The 18,910-nt window shown below is 36.3% G+C and overlaps 1 long non-coding RNA gene across 1 annotated transcript; it reads left to right on the forward strand.

The window, feature by feature from the left end:
- The first annotated feature begins 74 nt into the window (after positions 1-74).
- LOC125619397 lies at positions 75-10,348 on the forward strand. Its single transcript, XR_007350922.1, has 2 exons — positions 75-360; positions 8,374-10,348. It is a non-coding gene; the product is annotated as an uncharacterized LOC125619397 (long non-coding RNA).
- The last annotated feature ends 8,562 nt before the right edge of the window (positions 10,349-18,910 follow it).

Raw genomic sequence — 18,910 nt, forward strand, 5'->3', positions numbered from 1 at the left:
GTTTCACGCTCTCTGCGCGGCTTTATACGCCCAGCCTTCCAATCCTCTTCTTTCTCAATGAGAGAAGGAAACTGATCCGCCTCCTCCCCTTTTATGGAGCCTGGGAGCGAGCGCTGTAGCGTTGCTTGCGGAAAATGTAAGCAGCGCGCCCTCTAGGGTGGCTGTACAGAATGGATTTCAGAGCAAAGCTCTGGGACAACTAGAAGACCCCAAGTAGGATTTTCTGTTGGATGGAACTGAACAAGTACAGAAGGAGGCAGAAAATGGATATCTGTGCACATCGATTTGTACTAGAATTCCTTTAAAGATGTTTTCATAAGTGATCTTCTCCAGAAGCCTCATGAACTTTTTTGTGAGAACGTAAGTATTTCCCATTTAAGTCAAGGCATAGTTACAAAACATAGGAAGCAAATTTTGGGTGCCAAAGGGTTAAATGGTTGCATTACAAAGAAAATTAAAGGTCAGTGTCAGGTACGTAGGCCATGGAACAATAGCTAAGCCAAGCTGTTTCAGATGCAAGAATTAGTTTGCTGGGTCACAGTATCAGGTTGGCTTCTGAAACCTGGCAATTTCAGTCATTCAAGAGGAAGCAGAAAGGTTTGGAGGAGTGGGAAGAGGGAGTGGGAGGGGAGAAGAAAGAGAAGCAGAAGATGCTTATAACTGAAGCTACTGGAAGCAGCCTTACTGCACTAGGGACCAAATACACAGTGTTAGCCTTCTGCCCACTCCTGCCCTTGGACCTCTCTGCCTTTCATTCGTTCATCTGTAGCCACCATCTGCCTTGGAATCAAAGCACTCTCAGATAGATTCAGAAGGCCCACATACCCTTAGATGAAAAACTCAAGTACAACGCTCCAGCCCTCTCCACCTCTCCTCCACATCCATACCTCTAGCCTTCCAAACTCTTCCTCCCAGCAAGAGCCTCAGAAGGACCAAAATAGCCCACAGATTTTGTTCTCTTTTTTTCTCTCTGTGAAAACTCATCTTCATCTCTTGTACCCCACATGATCAGGAGGTTTCAGTTATTAAATTGTAATAAGGATATTGGCCCAAACTAATTTATAGATCCTCCTATGGGAATTTCTGGGCTTCTAAATGATAAGGTAAGATGGAAAAAAAATGTTCAGTGTGGGTAGTTGAAAGACACAATGAAGGGTAGTTAAAACCCTGATGTAAATAGGAACAGCTAGGACCAAGAAGTGTAGGGCATCCTGGAATGGTCTCTCCCTTCCACTCAGAGCTGAGAACATTGGAGTCTCCCCTGAAAAGACAGTCCTGACTTTAACTGGATTGATGGGTTTGTTTTACACAGGTGTAAACCCATGGAGAAGGAAGTAGCTGGCACTTCTGGGGTTTTCTATAGCATCATTTGCTGGAGTTGCTTTGAAGAGCTTTAGCCCTCTCCTCACACAAATGGTCCCCTAGGCAGTTTGTGAGGAAAAACTGCCCATATCTCCCATGAAGACTTACCAGGCACTTAGATTTGTTAGGGTCATGAAAACATCCTATAGAAAAGTGGCCCAGTGAGAATGTAACCACCTTTTGACCTAGCTATCCCATTCCTCAGTCTATACCCAAAGGACTTAAAAACAGCATACTACAGGGACACAGCCACATCAATGTTTATTGCAGCAAAATTCACAATAGCTAAACTGTGGAACCAACCTAGATGCCCTTCAGTAGATGAATGGGTAAAGAAAATGTGATATATATATATATATATACACAGACACAAATGGAATATTACTCAGCAATAGAAGATAATAAAATTATGGCATTTGCAGGTAAATGGATGGAATTGGAGAATATAATGCTAAATGACTGAAGTTAGCCAATCCCAAAAGACCAAATGCCGAATGTTTTCTCTGATATAAGGAGGCTGATACATAATGGGGTTGGGAGGGGGAGCATGCAAAGTTTAGATGAACTCTAGATAGGGCAAAGGGGAAGGAGAGGTGGGGTGGGAGCCAGGGGATAAAAATGATGTACCCTAAGTACATGTATGAAGACACAAATGGTGTGAATATACTTTGTATACAACCAGAGATATAAAAAATTGTGCTCTGTATGTGTATTATGAATTGTAATACATTCTTCTATCATATATAACAAATTAGAATAATTTTTTTAAAAAGTGGCCAGTGAGCATAGTTTCAGAACCTAGCACTTCCCAAACCTACTTAAGCACAGGAAACTTTTATCAAGTTATTTACATGTTCATTTGAGAAGTAGTGGGCATAAAGATTGGGGCAGGCAATCACAAGGAAGTGTAGTTGGATCTTGAGATTCACATATTCTGGTTATGTGACATTGGGTGAATTATTTAACTTCTGGAAGCCTCAATTTCATCATCTTGAAAATAGGAGTTATAATAGTATTTATGAGGAAATGCAAATGAGGCTTGCATAACAGTTTCTGGCTCAATAAAGAGCTCTGCACTTATATTTCCCTGTCACTCTTACTTGCTTTTCCCAGAACCGCTGAACACATCTTGGGGAATCCTATTTTCATTCGTGGATTTAGTCATTGGAATTGGCCCCACCTCATTTTCTCTCACATTTTTGACTTGTGAAGTTGCTTCTTTCCAGAGATAGGACTTGACCTTTCATATTCCTTTACTGTTGTGGCCTGTGTGGTTAAGCCACTCTGACTAGCATTAGTAGTTATTTGTTTTTAATTGAATGATAGGTGAATACGATAACCACATAATTTATTATCTAAGCTGGCTTACTTTGGCAAGCAAATGGGGCACTACCAATGGTTACAGCAGGAACACAGATGTAAAAGGGTCTGTCCCAGGCAAGACCAGAAGCATAACCGCCTCACTGGTGAATGATCCCAAATAATAGTGGATGACTGCACTTGGCAATCAGGTGACCTGAATCTCTAGGAATCTGCCAGTTGCTGAGTGAAATTTGATGAATGCATTATAGAGTAGAAAACCAATGGCCTAAAGTCCCCAGCTTTGAGTCTTTCTAGGGTAGGAATTCTTTCTTTAGGTTTTTTTTTTTTTTTGATTCTCTAGCACTCAATGTGTGATGTATATTTAATACATATTTTTGAAGAATTTAACATTCAGTTTATCAGTTATTTACCAAGTATTTGCTACATGCTAGGTACTGTTCCAGGAACTACAGATATAGCAGTAAACATGCCAGACCTGTTTTCTGCTGTCAGAGAACATACATTCCAGACAGAAGATAAACAATATATGAGGAAGCAAGCATATAAATAAGAAGGAGCGTGCTAAGCTCTGTGAAGGAAAAAAAAAAACAAACCAGGGTGGAATGATAAAGTACACTAGTGTGGCAGTTGGATCCTAAAGCCTGGCAGTGCCTCTATATGAAGTTGAGTCTTTAATGATGGGGACAAATCAGCCATGAGAAGGCCCAGCAGGAGGATACTCAGGCAGGAAACAGACCGTGGAAAGGTTACGTGGAAGGAAGAGTTGGCAGCATTGAGGAACAGAAGGAAGGCCAGAATGGCTGAGGTCCACTGAAGGAGGGGAGCGGAGGTGGGGACAGAAGGATGAGCAGTGGCTGAATGACTGATCATAGGATCTGGACTTGATTCTCAGGGCAATGGGAAGCCAGACGCTGGAAGGCCTGGAGCAGGGTAGCAGCATGATCACATGAACAAATGAGTGAATGAATGAATGGCTAAAGTTCTAGGTCTGCATCGGTCACTTACTAGCTGAGCCATCTTAATGAAACTGCTCATCTTCAATGAGACTACGAGATCCAAATATGCCAAAAGTCCTAGAGAAGACTGAAATTTCAGACTGCATTGAAAAATTTCCCCTAAGAAACTCATTTATTTGTAAGATATAAAGCCCCATCTGGGGGATCATGTGTTGCCTAATGGTCTTCCTTTTGTTAGTCCTCCTATTTGTTTTTTGTCTTCTTATTACTCTCTCCTTTCTTTGATTTACCCTAAGACCAACCGAAGAGAAAACCAACAGCAAACATTTCTATATATTTTTTTTAATATTGCATAATCAGTTTCCCCAAAAGACATGAGCTTAAAAATTATTCTTTGCAATGAACCCTTTAATTATTAGGGGAAATCATCCTCTTATGGAAAATTCATTCTCTCTGACACAAAGAGGGCTGATCCCAGTCCTGGAGGAAAGGCTAACTGAGAGATCCCCCACACAGAGATGGCAGAGGACTCATAAACAACAGCTCTGTGTTCTCTCTTTGAGCACTGGACTACAAGTCAGGAAGTGGGTTAGTACAGGTTGAACCAACACACTGCCTGACCTTGGGAAAGCCCAGAATTCTCTTCCTTTGTTTCATCCTTTGGGTGGGGAGATTCTATCTGCCTCCTTAAATTGCACAATAAGGCAGCTTAGAAATCCATGCCCCATCCTCTTTAGATGGACACTACAGACACCTTTCTTTTCAAAGTCAGTGTCTTCACGGAGATCTCAGCTCACAGTGGAATACTATAAGGCATAATCTGACTGTTCTTGATTGCCTGCCTCTCCTCATATTCTAGCACAAGTGTTTGAAGAAGCAATTACACAATGAGGAGAAGGCACAGGTCACTTACAGACAACATCAGCAAAGCAGAGAGAAAACTGATGCAAAAACAAGAAATCTGGATGCCTTTGTAGACATTATGTCAGAAAATGTGGATGTGAGTCATGGGCTTTCTCTGAGAATTTAGTAAGATGATTGATATTGGATAGTTTTAAAAGCATGAAGAGTAAGGACAAGAGTATAAAACAAACTCTGTACTTAATGGTGGCATTTTCACAGTTGACTTTTGGGGGGGCATGATCAGAAGAGGGTGATACATTAACTAGCCTTATACAACACCGGTAAAACAAGAGGGTACTTCTCCCCTCTGCACCTAAGAAAGAAGAAATGAAAAAAGGAGGTTCATAAAATTCAATAGCTTGAACTCGCTATTTGGGAAGAATTTGTTCTCTTGGAAGGGAATCTTTTATTTTCTCTTAAAATTAGGCCAGTGTCTCCTGCTGAGGGCATTGATCAGTTGTCTAGCCTATATGTAAGAGTCTTCCAGTTGAAGTATTTGGTCTTGTTTTTCTCATTAATGGTGACTACTAGAGTGATTTATGCTGCGGTGTGGACATAGCCTTTACATTTTAGCCAACAGGAAATAACACAGCTGTGTGAATGTTGAATAGTAAGTCATTACTCAATCATCTATCCCTTTCTCAGTTCATAACAAATTTGACAAAAAATTTGTTGTATTTATTTATTTATTCATTTTTATGGATAGGATCTTGTTAACTTGTTGAGGCTGGCCTTGAACTTGCAATCCTCCTGCCTTGGCCTCCCAAGTTGTTGGAATTACAGGTATGTGTCACTGCCCAAGCCTTTGTTGCATTCTTTAAAGACCTGGACCATACAATTTTAGTTGTGTATATTACAGGGCATGCAGGAACCTTTCCAATCACCTTCCCCAAATTTGAATGTCTTCAATTCTTGATAAAATTACATAAAAAACAGATTAATACCAAATTATCTTAATATATTAAATATCCAAATATATTTTATATCAACTAATTAACATAATATGAAAAATACTTTAGGAACTTTTCTAGGAAAAAGTTCAAAGAATGTTTATTTTTAAAATAGATTGTTCTCTTTGAAAAACATATAGTATATTCCAGAGATATAGCTTTTCTAGTGTTTTAGGAGTATTCCAAGGAAAGCATGATTGTTACTGAGCACAAGGCAAGCTATCTTTTGGAGACTGTCTGAGCTTCAATGCCAATCTGATGAGATATACTGAGCTGATTATTTATGGCTATGTGCATTGTCAAGTGACATTGGAATTACAGGTATGTAATTATTAATATTTTAATCTTAAGACTTAAAAGATGGAATCAGAGATGTCCTATTAAGTTTATGAAAAGTCCTTTTTGGAAATTCTTATCCTAATGTTGAAATATTCAACAAAAGAATATATAAAAACTTAGTTGAAGTCCATGCATACTTAATGAAAAGGCAATAATTGTTAGATCAGATTTATAAACAATAACACACACACTAAGCACTATTTTATCATTTCTGAACTCAAAGTAAAGAAACAGAAAACAATTGGCTTGGATAACTGGTAATGAATCATTATCTTAGGCAAAGGCAGAGGAGAGCTTAAGGCATTGAATCCCAACTTACTCTTCAGATAAATAGCTCTAGAATATGTTTGGGCTTTGGCTATTATTTTGACAAACAAAATCAAACCACCAGACTGCAAATTGGTGCATCCACTATGGATAGCAGCAGGGGGGATTCCTCAGAAAACTTGGAATGGTACTACCATTTGACCCAGCTATCCCACTTTTTGGTTTAAACACTAAGACTTAAAGTCAGCATACTACAGTGACATAGCCAGATCAATGTTTAGAGCAGCTTGATTCACAATAGCTAAACTATGGTACCAACCTAGATGCCCTTCAACAGATGAATGGATATAGAAAATGTAGTATATATACACAATGGCATATTACTCAGCCATATAAAGAATGAAATCATGGCATTTGCAGGCAAATGGATGAAGCTGGAGAATATCAGATTGAAATAAGCCAAACCCCAAAAAACAAAAGTGAATGTTTTCCTCTGATAAGTGGATGCTAATCCATAATGGGGTGGGGGCTCAGGGTGAAGAATGAAGGAACTTTGGATTGTGCAGAGGGGTCGAGGGGAGGGGCAGGTGTGTGGGGATGGGCAGGATGGTGGAATGAGAAGGACATTATTACCCTATATACATGTATGATTACACTATCAGTATGACTCTTCACCATGTTCAGTCAGAGGAAGGAGAAATTGTGCTCCATTTGTGTACAATATGTCAAAATGCATTATTGCTTTCTAAATTTTTGTCATAGAAATGGGAGCATTATTATTTCATTTTCCTTTCACTTAATTATTCAAAAGACTTTTTTGTTCTTATCCTAAAAGATCCTTTCAGTTAAGTTTTTCTTATGTCCAGGTTGTAAATTGAAACCCCAAATCTTATTCATTCCATTGAAGGGTACTGGTTGCGGAAAAGAAAGCATCATAGAGAATATGCCCAATTGCTTAAAATAGCACTCAAAAATATCTAAGGTAGCGTAGGTTCAAAGAAAGTCTGGAAAACACTATTTAAAAAAAAAGATTTGAAAGAGAGAAGAAAAGTATCCTTTTATGTAACCAACAAGAATTTTGCCTTCTGTAAGTATCTTCTAGTCCTGAGGATCCTCTCTGCCCTTTTCCACCACAGCTTCTAGAAGGCCACCCTGAAAGTCACTGTTTTCTCTAATTCGAGCTGAAGTATTACTCATTCACTGAGCACTGTGGAATGTGATTATGAACGGCTAGTGCCTTAGAAGTGGCCATGTAAGTCAAGGACAAATGACTCATCACAATCTGATTCTGGCCTTTATGCAAGACTCTCCTGTAGGTCACATCATTGTCACCAAAGTAGGGCAGACTGATCATAGGTTAAATGAATATGGAGCATTATGATGCAATGTCTTGTGACTAGAAAGATTGGTCAATTGTATGGGGGACTGGGGGGAGGAACTGTCCTGTGTTTTAAAAGCAAAGAGGAGGTTCTAATACATCCATGATATCATTCATCTTAATTCCCACTCAGAAATAAAAGCTCCCATCAGCACATAGTATGTAACCATTGATCTTAATAAGTATTTGCTGAGGATTTATGGTAGTGTCCTTTGCTCTTTCTTATAGTGTCCACGCCGCCTCTGAAGATGCACCGTTCTGGTTCCACATTGTCACAATGGTGACACTGCTTTCAGAAGTGTCCTGTGTATCATTGAGTTCCATATATAGAATTCTAGGTTAATATCATGTGAGGTCAATAAAGCTTCTTAAGGTGGCATGAGGGCACTTAAAGTGGTTCACATATGTAAAACTGGTATGTGAACAGAATATGTGAAACCGAATTTTGTGGTGCACTGGCAATCATAGCGTGATGAGGAAAGAAAAGCAGGGAAAAGGTGAATGTATTTTCTTTTATAAAAACATAAGAATTAGAAAGTCAAATACTAGTATCATTAAAGATGGGTTTATTAAAAAGTATAATGAAAACCATTTAACTTTGATTCTTTTCCATAAAAGCTAACAAGTGGCTTTCTAATGAACAGGTCTTGGAAATTTTCCAAAACAATACTTTAAATTTTTCAAAAGTTTATGTAATGCTTTTTCTGGGAAAAAAAATACATCTTTATTATTTTATTTATATTTTAAATATATATTATTTTCTTATATATAAATATATAATATACATATGTATATAGTGAACTCTTGGTTTTATTTCCCCCTGACTTCTCAGTATGGCTGCCTATCCTCTTGGAGTGCTACTCAGCCTATGCTTTTCATTCTTCTTCCCTCCCAGGTATTCTCTGCCAAGGTTCTTCTTTTTCATGCAGCTTCTTCACATCTCCTGCTAGCAGAAAATTAGCCCACAGAACCTGAAAAGTCAGGTGGAAAAAGCTGGAAAAAAAGAATCAGAAAATTTTGCAGTTCTCTGGAGCTCACCTCACCGAGGCAGCTCATGGACTCCAAGGTTTCTCAAGTCTTCCCAAACAGACTGATACGGACCGAATTTATCACAGGGCTCCCACCATTCTCAGGGGAAAGGATAGAGACTCTGAGCTCTGCAGTTCAAACCCTGTAAATCTGTTTCTATGACAGTCCCAAATGTCTTGGACACAGAACCAGGCATAGGCTTGGGGCAAGCACAGAAGCCTTTTGGAGGGCAAATTATTTGGGTAATTCCAGATCCCTGATATCCAGTTTCTAAACAGAAGCCTGCCAAAGGCTTTCACTACTATAAGGAAAATCAGTTGGCAGTAAAATGTAAACATCGTTAGACTACAAACCCAGTCTCCAAAGGAAATCTGGGACACAAGCAAGATCTCCAGGTGTTTTAAAATTACACAGTGACAACAAATAATGAGGTTAAAATTTGGAAAGCAAAGTTTTGTTTATATCTTAAATATATAAACGATCCTTAAGTATCAAAGAGTGAAAATCCATTATTTTACTACTTTGAAACTAACATGCAAATGAAATGTTTGTGTTCCTCTTGCAGAATAAATGCAGCTTAAATTCAGTGAAGATCTTAAAACCACTGTAGTGCAATTGCCCCCAAGAAACTGAAATACAGTTAACTTGAAATAAAGTTCTTTCTCAGTCAGCCAGCCCTGGAGGGTTTGGGGCATAGGCAAGCACAATTAGACACTCTTCCCTTTCAAATCTAAATCTGGTTTGAATACAGATCAAAGGGAGCCTTAAAGGGGTCCGAGACATTCAAAAGTCAATGTTTAGACTGAATGCCCTAATGGTCCACTCACTTTTGTTTTGAAAATGAGGAATAATTATAGATGAGAAAAGCAGTCAGATATAGTGACCTCTCAAAGTGTTGGGAATAAGGGTATTTTGAGTTTAGCCTCAGATTACCACTAACTAGATGTGTGTTCTTGGGCAAATATTTAACCTCTCTGGATGTCAAGTTCTCCATCTGTACAGTTAGAGTTGTCCTGGATGACCACTAAAGTATTGCATGGTTCTAGCACACTATGGCCCATGACCCAGATTATGTTTTTAGATCAACAGAAAGAACTGTGTCCTCTATTGCTTGCCTCCCAGAAACCACAGATTCTAGGCTTCTAAGTAGAGGACTTTGGATATTTGTCCCATTTTTCTAGGCCTTAGATCCTCTGCAGGCAGTTTTATGTATGGACTTATAAATCCAACCGTGTGACAGGCTTAGGTCACTGGCCAATAGGCATAGGATTTCTACCTACTCTAATATCATTTAAATGGCATTGAGAAAAATCCATTCGAATCTAATACAGAAGAGTTGATTGAAATATGGTCAAGCAAAGTGGTTTCTTTATGTGAACACACAACTATAACTGCATAAATATGTCATATTGTACCTGCCAGACTTGTGTTATTGAGATATAATTATATACAGCAAAAAGCATAGATCTTGAGTATATAGATGAATGCATTTTGACAAATACGTATGCTCCCATCATCAATATCCCAAGCAAAACACAGAACACTGCACTATTTTCTCATTTCCCTTTCCAGTCAATTTATCTTCCTCTAGGAGCAACTATTATTCTGATTTTATCTCTGTGGATTAATTTTACTTATTCTCGAACTTTAAGAATTGCAGAACATCAACATAATGGTGTTTAGATTTATCCATGTGATTGCATATATTCATAGTTTCTCCTTTTTATTGCGAGTAGTATTTCATTGTATGAACATTACCACAATTTGCTTATCTATGTTTCTACTGAAAGACTCTTGGATTGATTCCAAATTTTTTATGATCATAAATTAATTTTCTTTGAGCATTTCTGTATGTGACTGTTTGTGGGCATCTTTTCCTTTTGAGGGGTAGGAGTGGAATTGATAGGCTAAAGTTTATGCATATGTTAAATTTGAGTAAACATTGTTAAACAGTTGTCAAGGTGATTACATTATTATACTTCCTACCAGCAATGTGTAAACAATTCCATTGCTCTACATTCTCTTGGGCATTTGGTAATTTTCATGTTAGCCAATCTAGTGAGTATATAATGATTTCTCTTTGTATTTTCAATTTTCATTTACCTAATGTGTTTACCATATTTTCATGTGTCTATTTGCCTCTCCTATATTCTCCTTTATGAGGTCTCCATCCAAAACTTGCCATTTTTACTAGGTATTTTTCTTTCTATTGACTTATAATTTTTAAAAAAGTGTTCAGAATCTAATCTATTATTTGTCAGGTATATTCATTGTGAATATGTTATCTCAGTCTGTGATTTGAATTAGTTTAGTGTCTTTTGAATTTTGATAAGTCCTGTTTATCTATTTTCTTTTTATAGTCAGTGTTCTTTGCATTCTGTCTATAAATATTTGCCTACCATAAAGTCTCAAAGATCATCTCCAGTTCTTTACTGAATAGGTTTATTTTAGCTTTTACCTTTATCTGTAAAACTTATGTGGTTAATATTTTGTATAATATTAAAAATAAGTAAATTTATCCAGGTGCAGTGGTGTACACTTGTAATGCCAGTGGCTTTGGAGGCTGAGGCAGGAGGATATTGAGTTTAAAGACAGCCTCAGCAACTTAGCAAGGCCCTAAGCAACTTAGTGAGACCCTGTCTCAAAACAAAATATAAAAAGAGCTAAACAGTAATATAGCTCTGAGGTTAAGCCCCTCTGGGTTCAATTCCTGGTAACACAACAACAACAACAACAAAGTAAGTCATCTCTCACTTTTCTTGGTAAGAATATTCAGCTTCCCTAGCATTTTTTGTTCAAAAATTATTTTATCAGTAAATTTTTGCCATCTTCTTAAATTTTTTTTTTCAGTAAAAATGAAGGAGACTATGTCTTGACTTTATTCATTGTACCACTTATTTATTACCTAGCCTTATGCAAATACCTCACTATTTTAATTGCAAGAGCTTTGCATTAAATCTTGTAAAGAGTTTTCCAACTTCAATTCTTTCACAGGACTGTTTGAGCTATTTTAGGCCCTTTATCTTTCCATATAAATTTTAGTTTAAAAAAATTCTGCTGGGTATGTGATCATACATAAAGAAGAATTTGGGCAGAATTGTAACATTAACAATTCTGAGTCTCCTAATTTATGTAAAATAGCCATTTATCCCTTATTTGAGTCAATTTCTTCAGAAATATTTTGTAGTTTTTGAAGTATGAATCTTACATGTATTTAGTTAAATGTATCTCTAAATATCTTAAATTTGGGGCTATTGCAACTTAGTTTGCAGTTGGTCATTGATAGTACTTAGAAAGATAATTAGTATTCATATATTGATCCTGAATTCCTCAGATCATGCTTATTTTATCTTGTAGATCTAGTAGGTTTTTTGGTTTTTGTTTTTTTGTGTAGATTCTTTGGGATTCACAAACAGACCTATTGTCTAAAATAAATATTTACATCTTACCACAATGGTTAGGACACATAGAATGTTGAATAAAATTGGCAAAAAATAAGCATTACTTAATCTGTTTCTTGTCTTAGTGGAAAAGTGTTCAGGATGTGAGTTGTATATTATTCATATATTCCTCTTATATTGAGGAAGTTCTTTTCTCTTCCCAGTTTCTTGGGAACTTGTTCAATTTTCCATATTGAAATGTCCATGTGATTTTCTCCTTTATTATGAAAAAAAAGTGATTTCTATCAGTTTATATATACACATGGGCACACACACATTTATTGATTGTTTGATTGATTGATTGATTGCCAAAAATTGAACCCAGGGGCACTTTACCACTGAGCCACATCCCCAGCCCTGTTAAATTTATTTATTTTTTTTTTAATTTTGAGGCAGGGTCTTCTAAGTTGCTTAGGGCCTTGCTAAGTTGCTGAGGTTGGTTTTTAACTTGTGATTCTCCTGCCTCAGCCTTAAGAACTACTGAAATTAAGGCATGAGTGCCACTGTGCTGGCTGCATCAACTGATATTTGCATTCAAAGTAATACTGCATTTTTAAAATAAATACTATTTGATCATGATGCAGCATCCTTTTCTATATTGTTGGGTTACAGTTAGTGATGTTTTGTTATAGATGCTAACTATATTAAGGAAGGATGTTGACCTATAAATTTTCTTCCATTGTTCTTTTCAGATTTTGGTAGTAGGGTCATATGTTGTTATTGGGATCTTACCTCCCCTCCACATTTTCCAAAAAAGACTGGGCACAATTGTTTGTTTGTTTCTTTCTTTTTTCTCTTAAATATTGGACAGAATTTATTCTCATGGACAAATGTGTAGAGTTTTTGGTGTGAAATTTTCCAAATTTTAAAATATATGCATTTATATAGAGATTATTATCATTTGGGGATATTAAGTTTTTGAGGCATATTTTCTCATCTTTGTTGTCAAGATTGTTGAAATACAGTTGTGCATAATTTTTTTTATTAGTCTTCTAATGTCCATAGGATCTTTGATGATAACCCCTGTTTAATTCTTGATTTTGGTGTTTTGTGATTTCTTTCTTTTTTCATGATCAATCTTGCTGGAGTTTTATTAACTTTATTAATCTCTGAAGGAGCCAACTTTTGAATTGTTTTAATTTCTTAATATTTGAGATTTATTTAATTGATTTCTATTCTGTTTTTTATTTTCTTCCTTCCACTTCCTTAAAGCTTAATTTGTATTTCTTTTTTCTAGGTTTTTAAGATGAAAGGGAAAATTATTGATTTTAGGTTTTATGGTTTTCTACTATAAATTTAAAAACTATAGAATTCCCTTTAGGCATGGATTTAGGTCCATCTTACAAAGTTCAGTGTTTTAATTCCTTATAGTTCAGGTAAAAATATTTTTTCTAATTTCTTTTGCAACTTCCTCTTTACCAGTGAGTCATTTAAAAGGAGGTTGCTTAATTTCCAAGTATGTGAGGAGTTTATTAACTTTTTTATTATTAGTTTCTAATCTAATTTTACTAGGGTTGGATTATATACTCTGTGGTTTCAGTCCTTTGAAGTTTATTGAGTATTTTAAATATTTTTTTGTCTTTGTTTTGGTGTTGCTTAACATTCCATGTGTTTTTGAAAGGAATGTATATTCTGCATCAGTTGATTTTCGTGCTCTATTACAGTCTATTAGGACATGATAGTGCTGTTCAAATATAATGTATTCCTACTGAGGCTTTTATCTACTTTTTATATCAATTACTGAGAATAGACTGTGTTTAAAGATGATTGTTCATTTGTCTATTTTTCTATTTCATTTTATCTATTTTTGTTTCATGTACTTTGAAGCAGCTATTAGATATAGCTCATTCCAAAATGTCATTTTGGGATGAATTCAGACTTTTATTATTATAAAATATTTCTCCTGTCTTTAATACTTCCTAATAAAAGTCTACTGTCTCTGATATAGATACAGTGATACTAACTTTTCTGTAATTAGTGTTTAGATGATACATTTTTTTTCTATTTTTTTTTTACTTTCAAATTATTTTTGTCTAATATTTACAGCTTGTTTCTTTTTGATACCATGTAGTTAGGTCTTATATTGTTGTCCATTTGATAATCTCTCTTTTTTTTTTTTTGGTTCCAAAGACTTGAACTCAGGGGCACTTAACCACTGAGCCACAACCCTAGCCGCCCCCCCTTTTTTTTTTAATCTTTTATTTTGAGACAGGGTCTCAGTGATCTGCCTAGGGCCTCACTAAATTGCTGAGGCTGGCTTTGACCTTGAGATCCTCTGGCCTCAGCCTTCCAAACTGCTGGTATCATAGGTGTGGATCACCACACCTAGCTCTGATAATCTGTTTTTAACAGGAGTTTTTAACCCATTTGGATTTAACATAGCAATTGACACAGTTCAGTTTGCTCTGATTTTTTAGTTGTTTCTTTTTTTTCCTTCCATGCTGGTTTCTTTTGTCATATCTTATCTAAATTGGTTCTTAGGTGACATTCTCTCTGCATGGGCTGCTTTCTGTCTCTCAAGGGAAGTAGTTCAATAGAAGACATAGTGCACTAAATATAATCAACCCATAGGGAAATGGAAAATAAGCAAGCAGAGAACACAAGTTCTAGGGTGGATCACAGAACTCCAGGTCATTCAGTAGGCAGGACTTATCAAAGAAGATCAGTGTCAACACTGGTGCTACTTGGGGCCAGCACCAGCCCTGGCAATGATAAATATTTTCTTGGGTGATTTGTGAGAATAATAATTAAGGGAGTAAATAATGTATTACTAAATGGAAAGATTGGCCAGTTTGGGTTGTCTGGATCATATTATAAAATGATATGTTGGAGGAGTAATCAGTCACAACCTAAAGGTATGTCATTTAATTATATCTTTAGCTGATAGGATGCAGAACAAAATTCAAAGCTAATAGGATGATCAAGATTAGCAAAAAACAAACAACCAAAAATCTTGGGGTCAACAAAGATAATAAAGTAATCCTTTCATCCTGGAAGTCCAATAATTTTAAAACACTGTTGTGAGACTAGGATTCAGACCCAGTAGCAATGCAGGTCAGTTGACAATATGACCTCTCTGTACAGCTCCAGTGCGCTGCACCTAGCTCTAGAGTACTGGTTAATGTGGGTGAATTAGATGGACATCATGGTAGACTCAGAGCTTGACTTTAAGATACAAGAATAATTAGAGATAATTCAGTCCAAACTCCACATTTTACTGATGATAAAACTCAAAGAAGTTGAAATTATTAAAAAACACACAGTTAATTTGTGGCCGAATTGTGGGTACAACCTTGACTTTTAATCCTTGTCTTTTGCTGCTTCCAGTTCTCAGTGTAGACTAGGAATTTTGAAATTAAAGGAGATGAGGAAAGAGGCAGAAAAGTGAGATTATTCACTGTAGGAAGCAAACTCTAGGTTAGATACAATATCCATCATCAAGCCTATGCAAATCTTTAATTAAAAAGATGGTCACTAGATACTCTCCAGCTTCTTTGACAAAGGACTTCATTCCCATAAGACGAAGTACATACTTAAATGTAACAGGCGGAATTTAGGAAACCCAGAAAGGTACTATTCCAATAGCAATTATTACATATTAGCTTCATGGTTTATAATATCTGCTCTCCAGAGGTTTGGCTTTTTGAAATAAATTAGGGTGTATATGTAAGGTATACATTGTGTTTTTATTTATTTTTTAAATAAATTAAAAAATACAGGGACAGGGGGTGCTAAACCACAACCTCAGCCCTTTTTATTTTTTATTTTGAGACAATGTCTTGCTAAATTGCATAAGGGGTCACTAAATTGCTTAGAGCTTTACTATGTTGCTAAGGCTGATTTTTGAACTTGTTCTCCTGCCTCCACTCCTGGAGTCACTGGGACTACCAGTGTGGGACACTGTGCCCTGTTACAACATGATTTTATAGGATATGTGTATAGTAAAGTGGTTACTCTATTGGAACAAATTAGCATATTCATCATCTCGCATAAGTTATCCCCTTTTTTGTATTTGTCAAGAGCAGCCATATTCTATTTATTTAGCATCCTGAATTCAATATACTAGTGTTAACACTCCTCATATACTAGGTCTTTTATAGTTTCTCCTGTCTATGATGGTGATATTTCGAGTTGGAAGAAGAAAGTAAAGTATTTGTTAAAGATCCTTAAAATTCTCTACTAGATATTTTTATTTGCCTTCTGTGAGAGTGTGTGTGTGTGTGTGTGCATGCACGCCTCTTACTTTTCTTACCACATACTCCAAGAAAGAGGCAAAACTTGAAGCCCATTTAATATTCTCTGTCTGAGCACCATCCAAATCCATGTTTGGAGTGAGCTGATTTCCTCACTCACTGTGGGAGCACTGCTTCTATCTTTTACTATGAAATACAGGGTTTGTGATGTTAGTGGGACAATTTACTTATGCCCTCATCTTGGCTGACCGAAGTGTGCTCACAAGATACACTGGAGAGTATTAAGCTGTGCATCAATAGCAAATGGAATTCTTGATAAACACTAGCAAAAATTTAAACTGTCAAGCTGTGAATTGCTTTACAGAATAATCCTTCTCCAGTTTATTGGGAAAATAAAATCCTGGACACTAGAAACTACATTAAAAACTATAATTAAAATAATTACCTATGGGAGATTTTGCTTATATGGCAGAGTAAATAACAATACAATCTGAATTACATAATTTCAAAAACATAAACCGGGGAAAACCTTAAAGACTTCAGAAATTCAGAGATTGCCTTTTGTTGTTATTTATCTTCTCTCCAAAATATTCTATGTTATGAACAAGACAATTAATTTAGCATCTTTGAAAGTTGAAAGTGAATTGAATTTCTTTTTTTAGGCAAGTACTTTCAGTCAAGAAAAATAACTGTGTTTTAGTTTATTTCAAGGTTGATTCTTTTCCATTATAGAAGAGTGTTTACAAATGATTCTGACAAAGGGCACACAACCAAGTCATTATTTTTCTTTTGAGAATGCAGCTCTGTACGAGATAACAAAATTAGAACCAACCAAGGAAGTAAATAAGTTTGTTTACTTCTTTCGAACATATGTGGGGACCGTGTGACTTGTCCACATCCCACGTAATTTATAAAGGAAGAAAAACAATAACACTGTAACAGCTGGTTGTTTAGAATAGCTTTAGTGTTTTTAAAAATATCTAATATTTTAGGTGTTTTCCTACTGAATAGTATGTACATGTTAGAGGATGTTAAAAAATATTTCCCAAAGCTTTGGGCTCTGTGGCAGTTTTCTTATGCTCAGCTGTATTCTCCATGCACAGAAAGAGGATCTATGCATCCTGGTCTGGATAAAAGCTTGAACAATGGAATTTGAGAGACCCGGTTTTGAATTTGGACTCTTTGCTTCTTGTGCATGAGCACTATGGGCGAGTCCCTTAACCATTAGCTTCTTTTTGCTTGTGGATGATGGCTTGATTGCATCCTGTGGATTAAGTAATTTGGTAGGTAGCATTCAAGACTGATTGTGCTAATATTTTTGCTTGCCCTGGCACTAACTCACTGTCAGAGGGCAGAACAACCTCTGCAAGTCCAGGGGAGTTTGATGTAATAATATTGTAGCCCTGTGCCATACTCTCAGTTATTCTTCCACCTTAGAAGGGAGCATCCGTGACCCTCTTGATCTTGGACAAAGCAAATTTTTGTGTTTTGGTTTTTTTTTTTTTTTTGGTATCAAGGATTGAACTCAGGGGCACTTAACTATCCCTTTTTTGTATTTTATTTAGAGACAGGGTCTTACTGAGTTTCTAAGGGCCTCACTAAGTTGCTGAGGCTGGCTTTGAACTGAAGATCCTCCTGCCTCAGCCTCTGGAGCCACTGGCATTACAGGTATGTGCCGCCACACCCTGCAACAGATCTTAAAAGATCCTTTTCAGTGCTTATATGTAGATAGACTTTGCCATTATTATGCTCAAAATTACATATGGAGGATACATTACCTGACCAGTCATCCCACAGAGGCTTATGATAATAGAAATGTGCCAGAGTCAGGCCTGCCCTCCTGCAAAACAGTAGAGTGAATTTTTATTTTTAGAGTTAGATTGCACAATTTATAAAGTATTTCAGACAGCATTGCACTAGAGCTATTCTGAGGACTCCCATGGATTTCCACTCATAATATATATTTTTTGTCATTTCTGGTACTTTTAGTGCATATGGAGAATATCTTAGCACAGATGATCATAACAAAATACCTCAGACTGTCTGGTTTAAACAATAAAAGATAATTTCTTACAGTTATGGAGACTGCAAAGTAAGAGGATTTAATTTCTGAGAGAATTTTTTTCCTGGATTGTAGATGGCCACCTTGTCATGGTGTCCAAATACTATCTTTCCTCTGAGCACACACATCTCTCCCTCCCCCCACTTTATAAGGCCATCAGGCCTCATCTGAACAAGGTCCTACTTTTTTGCTCTTGTTCTTGTTTTATTGTTTTTGTTTTTTAAAGCTCATTTAATCTTAATTACTTCCTGAAAACACCATCTCCAAATATAGTCTTATTGAGGATTTCAACATATGAATTTAGAGAAGAGGACACAGTCAGTCCAGAGTAAAGAATAAATATGAATTCTTAATGCCATTGTTTCAATTACTTAAATCTTTTTTTTTTTCTGAAAAATACAACTGTTTAAATGTATAACTAAATGTGATTTTATATCTTTGCTAGATTTTTCTGGTGGCGGGTACTAGGGATTGAACTCAGGGGCACTCAATCACTGAGCCATATCCCTAGCCCTATTTTGTATTTTATGTAGAGACAGGTCTCACTGAATTGTTTAGTGCCTTGCTTTTTCTGAGTCTGGCTTTGAACTCAGGTTCCTCTTGCCTAGTCCTCCCAAACTATTGGGATTACAGGTGTGTACCAGAGCGCCTGGGCTTTGCTAGATTTTTTTTTTTTTTTTTTTTTTTTTTTTTTTTTTTTTTTTTTTT

This window comes from Marmota marmota, unplaced genomic scaffold, assembly GCF_001458135.2.
Source record: "Marmota marmota marmota unplaced genomic scaffold, marMar, whole genome shotgun sequence".
Lineage (NCBI taxonomy): Eukaryota > Metazoa > Chordata > Mammalia > Rodentia > Sciuridae > Marmota > Marmota marmota.